This window comes from Mus caroli, chromosome 11 (assembly GCF_900094665.2).
Source record: "Mus caroli chromosome 11, CAROLI_EIJ_v1.1, whole genome shotgun sequence".
In the NCBI taxonomy this organism is placed as follows: domain Eukaryota; kingdom Metazoa; phylum Chordata; class Mammalia; order Rodentia; family Muridae; genus Mus; species Mus caroli.
Genome location: NC_034580.1, coordinates 113,285,945 through 113,296,517, shown reverse-complemented (window position 1 = coordinate 113,296,517; position 10,573 = coordinate 113,285,945). Strand labels below are relative to the sequence as shown.

The 10,573-nt window shown below is 49.0% G+C and overlaps 1 long non-coding RNA gene across 1 annotated transcript; it reads right to left on the bottom strand.

The window, feature by feature from the left end:
- Window positions 1-8,543: 8,543 nt before the first annotated feature.
- LOC110304348 lies at window positions 8,544-9,532 on the bottom strand. Its single transcript, XR_002379068.1, has 3 exons — window positions 9,151-9,532; window positions 8,893-9,055; window positions 8,544-8,735 (listed from the first exon to the last, which is right to left on the bottom strand). It is a non-coding gene; the product is annotated as an uncharacterized LOC110304348 (long non-coding RNA).
- Window positions 9,533-10,573: the final 1,041 nt, after the last annotated feature.

The following is a 10,573-nucleotide window of genomic DNA, read 5'->3' as shown; positions in this document are numbered from 1 at the left end:
TTCGAGACAGGGTTTCTCTGTATAGCTCTGGCTGTCCTGGAACTCACTCTGTAGACCAGGCTGGCCTCGAACTCAGAAATCTGCCTGCCTCTGTCTCCCGAGTGCTGAGATTAAAGGTGCCACCACGCCCAGCTAGTTGTGACATTTTCAAGAATGGGAGTTCTTTGTGAAGTTTACCTGGCCCAGGTCAGTCAACCACAGATTTGGCCACATGCCATCTCCTCGTGTGACCGCTAACCTGTAAGTCCCTGGAGTTGCTTGGTTTACCCTTCTTTTTGAAAACTTCAGGTCAGAGTCTGCTCCTGGGGGGGACCCCAGCCTCAAAGTTAACTTTCTGGTGACAAGAAAATAAAGTTAGATCTGGGGACACGTGTATGTCAGAAATTGTTATGTGCATTCACACAAGGGGACCCCAATGGGGTGTCTTTGCATCCATTTACAAAATAAGAAATCAGGCTTGTTCTAGTTGTGGCGAAATATTCTGAGCAAAAGTAAGTTATGGGAGGAAAGGTTTATATGACTTTCACTTCTGGGTCATTGCAGGAAGTCAAGGCAGGACCTTGAACAGAAACCTCAAAGGAGGCGAGCTTGCTGGCTCCGTTGACGACTTCTGCTCAGCTAGCTTTCTTAATACTGACTGGGTTCACCTGCCACCCTCAGTGGCCCTTTTTACACCAATTAGCAATCAAGACAACCCGTCAGATATGCCCACAGGCCAATCTGCTCTGGGGCAGTTCCTCTATTAATACCCTGTCTCAGGTGACTATACACGGTGTTACATTATAATTAAAGGACAGAGCCCAAGGTCACATGGTCAAGGGCAGCTCTGGCATTTGGATGTTGTCCTGGCATGTGTGCCAATGCTATTCTCAGCTCTGTATATGCTCCCAGTAAGCCAGGACACAATGCACTTTCCACAGTGACCACATGCTGAAGGCTGGGTGTGTAAGGAGAGATTCCAAAGAGAGGCTGGAGAACCCCTGTCTCCAGCCGTCACACCATTAAAACAACAGACCCAAGCCAGGTGGTGGTGGCGCACACCTTTAATCCCAGCACTTGGGAGGCAGAGGCAGGCGGATTTCTGAGTTTAAGGCCAGCCTGGTCTACAGAGTGAGTTCCAGGACAGCCAGAGCTATACAGAGAAACCCTGTCTGGAAAAAAAAAACAAAAACAAAAACAAAAACAAAAACAAAAACAAAAAACAGATCCCTGAAAATTATTGTTTCTCCAGGAATTTCATGCTGGGGACGAGAAAGGTGTGGTTCTAGCATCAATCAGAGGGATTTGCCTTGAAGGAAGAGATTTCCACAGTTCTGACAGCTTCCCTCCAAGTTGAATTAACATCTCCTTATTTCCTGGCTTTTGTCTAACCTTGTCTTTAAAACTGCAACAGGGCTATAGGGAAGGCAAAGAGAACTGGGAGTCTTTTGTCCTCTGGTTTGTTAAAACTGTGGATAAACCCATTTTTCTTTATTAATGTCATGATATTTGTGTATTTGTTTTAGGGGAGATATGCATGCAAGTGCAATGCCAGCAGAGGCCCAAAGAGGGCGCCCATCTCCCAAAGCTAGAATTACATACAGGTAGTGTGAGCTGCCTGATGGGAGCATTGCAAACAGAACTGGGGGCCTTTGCAAGACGGGTAGGTGCCCAGTTGATTGCTGAACTCTGTCTTGCCAGCCCCTTTACCAATGTCTGTTCCTTTAGGATAAAGGGAACCTAGGCAGGGGTTATGAACCAGGGTGCACAGGGATACTTGCTAGTGTACAATGTAGCCAGTGTGGGATACAGGAGGCTCAGGGTATTCATTGTAGCAAAAGCCTGCTACCTGGGGCAGGTAAGACCAGCATTCATCAGCATGCACAGCTTTTCCATGGAAAAGATGGTTGTGCATGCTCGCAGCCAACACATTCCCTAAAACTTTCCTTTCTCTTTTCAGAATGAGACAATATGGCAATATCCCTCCACTCTGTCACTGGGGAATTTGCTATAGAAGGTAGAAAGAAATTATCTGGCCTTCTTTTTAACTGATCTCTCTTGTGTCTATTTAGTAAGATTTATTCTCTCATTTATCACCACCCTCCCTTCAGTCACGTTAAATATGAAATTGATTAGGAAAGATCCCCATCACAGTTTAAAAAAAATAATTAGCTGCTACATCATGTTGCCCACAGTGCGACAGAAAGGACTGATTAAATTAGGAATATTAAAACCCCATTAATCTGCACTCAACTTAAGCTCTGCTTGTTCATCTCATAGTGATTCTTATTATGTCTGACACTGAAGGATATTTGCATTACCAGAAGCAGCAAGGTCACCGGCTGAAAGATGTCAGGTCAGTGATTAGTCAAAGGTGGAACAGGTGACCGGGCTGAGGCTACCCATATGTCAAGAAGACCTCCCTTCACAAATGTCTTTCCTGAAGTGAAGAACACCCTTGCCCGGAAGATCCGAGGTACAGGCACCCCCAGGGTTTGGGCACATACCTGCTCTCTTTTAAACTCCATGGCTCTCTTGTGATGTTAGGGGCTTTAGCATCCTCATCTGAGTCTGTCTTCTGTGAGCTAGGTTCTCCAGCAGCTTTTCCAGCTCAGCAGGTGCTGAGAACCAATCACTAAGGTCTATGAGTGTTCAGTGCCACCTGGAGGAGGGTGCTGACGCCTACCCAGCCCCCGCTAAGCTCCCCACATCTTCTACCCTACCTAGTTTATCAGAAGCCCCGAGAGATCAAGACACAGGAGAGAGAGCTGACGGCTCCAGCCACAGACTTGGCTGAGATCCCACAGCTGGTAAATGAGAATCTGCATTCAGTCCCCCAGTGTGTTAACTCCAAAGAAGACAGCCTCAGCTTCTCTCCAGATACCAGATAGCCTGCCAGTACTGATTCCACGGGGTCTCCCCTCAAGAGGACATGGAAGGTAAGGTTGAACCCTACAGTTGGGGAAACACCCTATTTAGTGTGACTTAATCATTAAATTCAACAGAACTAAGGGTCACCCGTCCTACGGTGCCTGACTGGGACGTGGGGAACTTCTGCCTACAGCCTGAAGAATTCAAGACAAGTCACCAGGGCAGGATGAAACCTTTTACTGTCTCATTAGACTATGGCCCAATGGTTCCCATTCTTTAATGGACCTTTAATACAATCCCTCATGTGCTGCTGACCCCAACCATAAAATTATCTTTGTTGCTATTTCATAACTGTAATTTTGTTACTGTTATGAATCATAATTTTTTTTTTGGAGATAGAGGTTTGTCAAAGAGGTGACGACCTATAGATTAAGAACTGCTGCTCTAGAGCAAGAACTTGGAGGTTGAGGACATAGTTCAGTGGCAGAGATTTGCCTGGGCATTCACCAAGTCCTGGGGTCCAGCCTCGGCATCATGGAGAAAATTAAATTAGCTATCTGTTTGTTCCTGGTGGGTTTTTGTTTTTGTTGTCTTTTGGTCTTGTTTTCATTTTTTGTTTGTTTGAGACCGTGCCTCACGCCTTGAACTCACAGTGATCCTCCTGCCGCCTCAGTCTCCCTAGTGCTGGGCTTATAGGCATGTGCCCCCACACTGAGCTTAGCTGCAGGTACTGTGATTTTTTTCTCTTTCTCACTCTCTGCACTGTTGGATAAACCCAAATCACACCCAGGTAAGGTCTTTTCTTCCCTGTGGGAGAGAAAAGAAGGTTACATGCACCCAATAGCCTATTCACGTTGCCCAAGCCAGAGCCCTGTCTGCTGGGTCTCGGTCTGCCTCCTTGGCGTCTGCACTTGGAGTACACAGGTGATAGGAGCCCATCAAGGAGACGGCCTTCAGGGAAGCTAGAAGAGGCTGCAGCAAACAGAGAATATGTGTCTTACTAGGGATGGTTGCAACCAGGTGCAGGCAGTGTCATGCCCACCTGAATGAGGCTAAGGGGGCAATGGTGTCTATGGGTCTTTCCTGAACAAATGAAGCCAAACAAGAGGATCTCTGAGGCCAAACTGACTGATTCAGGGGAAAGAGAGAAATATAAGGTCAAGGATACAGAGGAATAGGGCTCAGCAAACAGAGACTATGACTTTTCTCACAGTCACAGCCACTGGACTCCAAGCTGTGCCCCACAAGAAGGGTCTCGTGTGACTGTCAACTCTATGGCAGAGCTGGCTGCACACTGTGTGGCCCAGGTGTGCTCAGCTAGAGTCCTAGAAAGTGAAGACACTTCCTTTACCTCTGCAAGCTAGGAAGGCTGCCTGCTTCCTAATCCCTGGAAGCAAGCTGCCTGGCACCCAAGGGACCCTTCTTGGCAGGGCCAACCTTAATCACCCCTGACAAGAACAAGCAGTGTGGAGCAGGGACAGAAGCTCTCTGCTCTCTGGTTCTCAGAGCCGGCACAGTACCCCTTCACCTCTGTGGCCTCTTCGAGCATTCTTCAGCAGAGCCTTGTAGACTTGCTTACCTGGCACCACGCACACATGTACAGTCAGTACAGGACGCTGAGCTATATTCCTGGGAGCCAGAGACACCACCACCACCACCCCCCGTGCACCTTCAACTTTGCTGACCCCCTCCTTCACATAGCTGGTTTATTTAATAACTGACAGCTTGGAAGAAGGAGCCTAAGTCCCTTAAGGATAGAAGAACTTGGTCTCCATAAAAGGTTTCTGCATAAGGGCCACAGGCCTGATTCTTATTACATGGATTCTCTCTCTCTCTCTCTCTCTCTCTCTCTCTCTCTCTCTCTCTCTCTCTCTCTCTCCCCCTCTCTCTCTCTCCCTCTCTCTCTCTCCCTGCTGATGCTTTCCAGATGTGTTTAAGAGGGACAGACTCCTCTCAGGACATACCCTTGGCTTTGAAACCACTGCTTGTCCCAGATAACCACAGTCACATGCCCGTCACAGGGCCAAAGTGAGTCCAGGAATCAGGAGCCAAGCAGGCTGTGGCCCGGTGCCGTCATTCCTTCCCACAAGGCAGAGACAAGCTCACACATGGAGAGGCTCATGCCCCAGCAATGGTCCTAGGCCAGAAGTGCCCAGCTAGATGACTAGGGAGAGGAAAAGCAGCCCTGTAGAAAAGGGACAAGCTCCAGGTCACTCCTAAGGCTGCCTGGGGCCACCAACAAATCCACAGAGCGTGGGACAGATCGGACCAGATGTCTGGGTCCCATCATTTGCAGAGTGCAAGGCACTTTTGTGTTTACCCTGTGCTCTCCAGAGCAAGATCCCAGGCAGGTCCAGACCTCAGACTCCTCCAAAAAGCCGGAATTCTTTCTCCCAGGAGTAAGCTCTGCTAAGTTCTAAACCATCATCTTTGACACAAACGTGGGGTAGTGTGCAGGGGGTGGGGTGGGGGGCAGAGTGCTGATAGAGTCACAGAATACACTCTAGAGAAAAAGGGGTTTCCTCGTGGCTTCTGAACAAGTATCGAGCTTGGGGCAGAAATAACACTTTTCAAGGCAAAGTCTCACTCTGTGGCCCTGGTTGGCCTAGAATTCACCATATAGCCGCCCCCGCGCCTCCACCCCCCCTCAATTCATAGAGATCCACCTGCTTCTGCCTCTAGAGGCCACCACCCTGGACCTAGAAATAATTGCCTGATCCTAAAGGCTGTTCACACTGAAACAGCAGGGCAGGTGAAGAGGAAGAACAGGCCTGGCCAGGGTGGCCCCTCCCCCATGCTCCTCTGGGAGCACCACACTCTAGCTCAGCAAATGCAGGAGACCCAAGGTCCTGAAATAAAGGGCAGAGAGAGAGACAGAGAGAGAGAGAGAGAGAGAGAGAGAGAGAGAGAGAGAGAGAGAGAGTCGTGCAAGCCTCCTAGGAGACACAGCTGTCCTCAGGCTGGCTAGGTGACCAGAGCATCCCGACAGCAGCTGTCTCCTAGTGAGTTGTGGGCAGTGAGGGCTCAGGGTCACTGGGACCCCTCAGGGATACTCGTAGAACCTGCCTTTTGGGGTCTCCACCATGGGTCCGGGCTTTCAGGCCCACTAGCTGAGGTTGTCTCTGGAACTGTGGCTTTGGGAAATACGGCCCCCTAAAGAGCCTAGGAGGACAGATGGAGCCCAGCTTCATGTCTCTGTACTCATAGGGGTGCCAGGTAGGACTGGCCCCTGAGAGCATTTGAATGTCGCCAACTGCCACTGCACACACATGAACACAGTTGCCCATGCTCTGTGACTGGGCAGGCCTCTCCAGAGACCTATTGGGGATGTGGAGGGGACTGTCTTTCAAATGATCTTATACTTGGTAAGTTGAAGGGAAGGTGCAGCCAGGGGTGTCACAGGCAAAGGTCCCCAAGCACAGTGCAGCCAATCACAGAGGCTGAATCCAGTGCCTGAATCCAACCATGCCTGAAGCCAGTACAAACAATGACTGAAAATCTCTTCATTTGATTTGCTGTTTACAAGGCCTGACAACCAGAAAGGCCTGTGTTTGGCACAGCCTGCGCCTTGTGTTGGAAGCACCAGCCACATTCTCTTCTTCATCTTCTCCGCAAGAGCTGGATGGAGCTGGAGCCAGAAGTCCAGCAGGGCCCCAGTTAAAAAGTCATAATTAATTCTCTCTTGCCAGGTCTGAGCTGGACAGAACACCACTGGGGGAAGACACAGCACCAGCCTTTGCCACAAGAGGCACCCTTATGCTTCAGGTTCCTCCGTGTGCCTGAGTTCTCAGAGGTCAATCTCGCCTCGACTTTGGCCAACAGAGTTCTAATTACTACAGAAATGAGCGACTGAAGACATGGCTCAATAGTGAAGAACGCCGGCTGCTCTTTCAGAGGACCCAGATTGCTTCTGAGCACGCACATGGCAGCTCACGATGTCTTTAACTACAAAACCAGGAGATCTAGCGCCCTCTTCTGGCTTCCCTAGAAACTGCATGCATCTGGTACACAGATGCCACACATTCGTTTTTTTCTTTCCTTTCTTTCCTTTCTTTCCTTTCTCTCTCTCTCTCTCTCTCTCTCTCTCTCTCTCTCTCTCCCTCCCTCCCTCTTTCCCTCCCTCCCTTCCTTTCTTTTTCAGAGGATTGATCACTTAAGAGTAAAGTGCTTTGCTGTGCAGCACGTTGAGTCTGTCCCCCGAACTATGTGTTGAGGCACATACTCCTAACCCCAGCCTTGGGGAGGTGGAGACAGTGGGTTACCTGGGACTCACTGGTCAATCTGCCAAGATGAATCAGTGAATTCCAAGTTCAGTGAGAGACTGTGTCTCAAAATACAAGGCAGAGAGATTCAGGATGACACCCATGGGTGCCCTGTGGAGCACACACACAGCAAGAAAGCCCGGGTTAAGCCAGGCGTGGTGGCGCATGCCTTTAATCCCAGCACTTGGGAGGCAGAGGCAGGCGGATTTCTGAGTTCGAGGCCAGCCTGGTCTACAGAGTGAGTTCCAGGACAGCCAGGGCTACACAGAGAAACCCTGTCTTGAATAATCCTGGATGATGGAGGCTTGGTGACGTGAAACCCCACATGGTTGGGACAAAGCATCGATAAGGGCCTGGGGGAGGGGGGGTAACTGGCCTCTTCCCTCAAAGCCCGAATGGCAGGTGTTTTCAGATAATGACGCTGAGTTCTGAAAATTCACGTTTGGGGGGGGCGTGTCTCAAGAATCAGTGAATCTTAGACATCTGGCTGGTTGCCTGTCTTATGTCAGAGACAAAGCTATGACTTCTTCCGGAATCTGGGTCGCTCCCCAAAAGCCCCCATGGAACTGGGGAGACTGTGTGGTCCCAAAGACAGCATTTTCTTCATTTAGGCCCTTTAAGAACCCTAGCTGGGCAGGGCGGTGGGTGTGGCATGGAGGTGGGCAGGGAGATGGGCGTGGCGGAGCCATGGGCAGAGCAAGGTCTCTTTGGCATCTTTATCGCTCCCCGTACCCCACTGCATAAATCCACCCCAAGCCAGTGACATTTGCACAGCTCGTTTCCTCGGGTCTCCGTAATCCCTTCAGAATATTAAGGCTGCGTTCCTTTATCTTTGGTTACATTAACTTCAATTTTCCTTATGAGTAAGTATTTGGCTAAAAATTAATATAGTGAAGTTGAAAAGAATCTTAGGATAGGAAAAAGACTAATTTCATCTCGGGCTGCTCAGATCCCCGAGTACACCGGGGTTAATGTAATTAACTTACAATTTGAGCCTGGGTTGTGTACATACACCAAATCTCCCCACTGGAAACCAGATTAGATTTTATTGCTCCATATATCCTGCTTATCTACGCTGCGCCTCCAATATACTTCCCTCGATGACTTCGAGGCTCCGCTCCACAATGAAAATGCAGAACCATCTGGTCCTGAGCCCGCGCCGTTTATTTAAAGATTTAATTAAATACTGTAAATGGAAAGCTTCCCTGAATTAACATTTTAAATGTGACTTATTGCAGGTTTGATATTGTCTTAATGCCAGCCTGGGAAACTCCACCGCAAGTTGTTGACGTTCAAATTGAATTCATTTGGGTGGCTCCGGGGGGACCCATTAATTAATCTAAACAACTAATGGGGATTGGTTCTGACTTTTGATGAAGATTATTTACTGAGACAATTTGCGATGAATAAAGAGTCACAGTAGGCAAATGCTTAATTGAATTCAAAAAAGTCTCATTGTGCTTTAATATCAGGGATGCGGGCGTGTGAGTAAGCTTTGAAATGCAGGAGCAGGGCGAGAGCCTCAATCTCTTACCCCAGCTAATAACAGAGCGAATGGGTAATTACATCCGCCGGGTAACGTGCGCCTCCATAGGACAACAGGTCTGCCTGGCTAATCACTTCCTGGGGAAGAAGAGTCTGAAAGCACAAATGAAGACAAGATCCTGCCCTTCATCCGACGGCTAGGTCCCAGGAAGCCTAGCAGCAGTAGCTGCCGCCTGCCGCAGCCTCAGCAGCCGTCCTCTCCCCGCCCCTCCTCCACCCTTCAGGGCCCGCCCACCTGGGGAAGCGCCTCTCCTCCCGCCCCAGCTCCCTCCCGGGCATGCTGCTGTCAAACTCTCCAGGAGCTCTGATGAAATTCCACCGGGATTAAGCCGGAATGAACTTTCCAGTCTATCTATCTTCTCATTTCGTCTTCTGGGTCAGCAGCTCGGGTCAGAACTCTGTTTGGAGGAAAATGGAAGTTTCTAGAAGAAGCACGCATATCCAGCCTGTAGCTTGTGCCAGCATGCAGCACAACACAAAATTGTGAACTTACCCAAAATATGAGAAAGATAGGTTTTGGGGAAAAAAAAATTTTTTTTTTTTGGTAACTCCATTGCATAGTTCTCATCGTGAACTTTGAATGTCTTGGCAAGTGTCAAAAGGCCGACCATGCTTGGCACAGGGAAAAAAAAAAAATCTCTTCACAGAGCCAGCATGGCCCAGGCAGAAGTCTACCCCACTATGGCATCCTGGCTTCTGAATCCGGTCCTCCTCCAGGTCCAGAGAAGTCCTTGCCTCATGTGGTAGCCTCAGACAGGAGAGGCCCCATGCCTCTCCACCCTCCCTGCCTGAGGTAGCAGCTCCTGGCCACCAGTCTGCAGTCTGCTAGATTCCCAGTGACTCCAATGTTTCCCGTGATAAAACACCAAGACAACCTAGAGACAGAAAGAAAGGAACGGTGTATTTGGGGCTGCCGGTTCCAGAGAGTTAGGTCAGCTTTCCAACAGCTGTAGATTTGGCAACTGGAGCGGGAACTTGAGGGCTCACACCTCCATCAAGAAGCAAAGACAACACGCACTAGAATGGTCCAAAGTTCTTAAGACTCCATCCCTGGTGACACACCTCCTCCAGCAAGACCTCACCTCCTAATCCTCCCCTTAATAGCTACCAACTGGGGACGGATGTGCAAACACGTGAGCCTTTGGGGACCATTCTTATTCAAACCACCACAGCGGGGTTGTGTTTTCTGTGAGAGGAACAGCTCTGCCCTGTTTGTTCCTCTCTCTCTCCCTTTCCACTTCTCTACTTTCTACCTCTGCCTCCTGTTTCTCTGTATCTCTGTCTCTGTCTTCTCTATCATCAACCTTGTCTTTCTCTTTCTCTGTATCTGTCTTTTCTAACAACAGTGTGTCTTTCTCTGTGTGTTTCTTTGTATCTCTCTCTCTCTGTCTCCCCTTTCGCTATTACACTAATCTATGTCCATTCTCTCTCCACCCCCCACTTCTGTCACACCACAGTTTGACATGACTGGGAAAAGGACACACACTGGGGACACTTGCTGTTCCATGAGGGTGCACACCATCAGAACCCTAAATATTGCTCATGTAAGGCAATAATTTACCCAATGTGATGATTAACAGGATATAAGGTCACCAGGGAATAAACCCTCTGGGCAGGATATAAGGTCACCAGGGAATAAACCCTCTGGGCATATCTGTGAGGGAGTTTCTTTTTTTTTTTTTTAAAAAGATTTATTTATTTATTATATGTAAGTACACTGTAGCTGTCTTCAGACGCTCCAGAAGAGGGAGTCAGATCTCATTACGGATGGTTGTGAGCCACCATGTGGTTGCTGGGATTTGAACTCTGGACCTTTGGAAGAGCAGTCGGGTGCTCTTACCCACTGAGCCATCTCACCAGCCCGTGAGGGAGTTTCTAGACTGGCTTAACTGACATAAAAGGCTCACCCTGGATGT